Here is a 1,208-nt window from a genome sequence, read left to right on the forward strand (position 1 = left end):
TAATTGTACTATTAATTATAATTAAAATCATTTGCACTATAAATGTTCTATTTGGTGACAATGTAGGTTAGTCCATGTGGCAGCGGGGGCGTGGTCAAGCATCGGTCTGCGACCGGAGGGCGGAGTCAGGGAAGGTAAGTGGCAGAATCACTACACCTGTCGTTAATTAATGTGTTTGTGTGTCTTCCCAGTGACCGCGCCCTATTTAAGGAGAGAGAGCGAGAGCAGAGGGAGCTCTCTCTCCTTAAGTGCAGAGACTGATGTGTGTGCGTGTGTCTGAGTGTATGAAAGAGTAAATATATAAGCTGAAAAGCTAAATAAAAAGAGTTTTGTGAACTCAGTTCTGGCCTGCCGTCCTTCTGTGCTCCACCCACCTATACGAACTGTTACAGTGGTGCCGAAACCCGGGATGAGCACAGAAGAGAACAGCCCTATGAAGTCCTCCCCCTTCGCAGACCTGATCCACGCCCTCACCACGGCCCAACAGAGCCAGCACCAGGCGCTGCTCGCCCTCCGAAAGGAGCAAGAACAATGGTTCGAGGCCCTGGTGCTGGCGCAACAGGAAGATCGTCGGGCATTCCGGCACCTCCTCGCATTGGCGGGGTCTACCAACGCTCCCACCGTGGGCCCGTCCCCCCTCACCCTAACAAAGATGGGCCCGCAGGATGACCCCGAGGCATTCATCACGCTCTTTGAGCAAGTCGCGGAGACCTCAGGGTGGCCAATGGATCAGCGCGCGACGCGCCTCCTCCCCCTGCTAACGGGAGAGGTGCAGCTGGCCGCACTACAGCTCCCCGCTGGCTGGCCTACGCGGACCTTCGCCGGGCCATCCTCCAGCGTGTGGGGCGCACCCCCGAGCAGCAGCAGCAGCGCTTCCGCGCTTTGCGCTTGGAGGAAGTCGGCCGGCCGTTCGCGTTTAGCCAGCAGCTCCGGGACGCCTGCTGGCAGTGGTTGAGGGCCAACAACTGCGACGCCGAGGGACTCATCGACCAGGTGGTACTGGAACAGTTCATCGCACGTTTACCAGCAGGAACCGCAGAGTGGGTCCAGTGCCACCGCCCAGCGTCGCTGGATCAGGCAATCGAGCTGGCGGAGGACCATTTGGCGGCTGTCCCGACGGCGGGACAGCAGACAACCTCTTCTCTTCTCTCTCTATCTCTCCCCTCCTCCTGTGTCTCCTCCTCGCCCCATTCCCCCACCGCGGAGAC

This window comes from Neoarius graeffei, chromosome 3 (genome assembly GCF_027579695.1).
Source record: "Neoarius graeffei isolate fNeoGra1 chromosome 3, fNeoGra1.pri, whole genome shotgun sequence".
Lineage (NCBI taxonomy): Eukaryota > Metazoa > Chordata > Actinopteri > Siluriformes > Ariidae > Neoarius > Neoarius graeffei.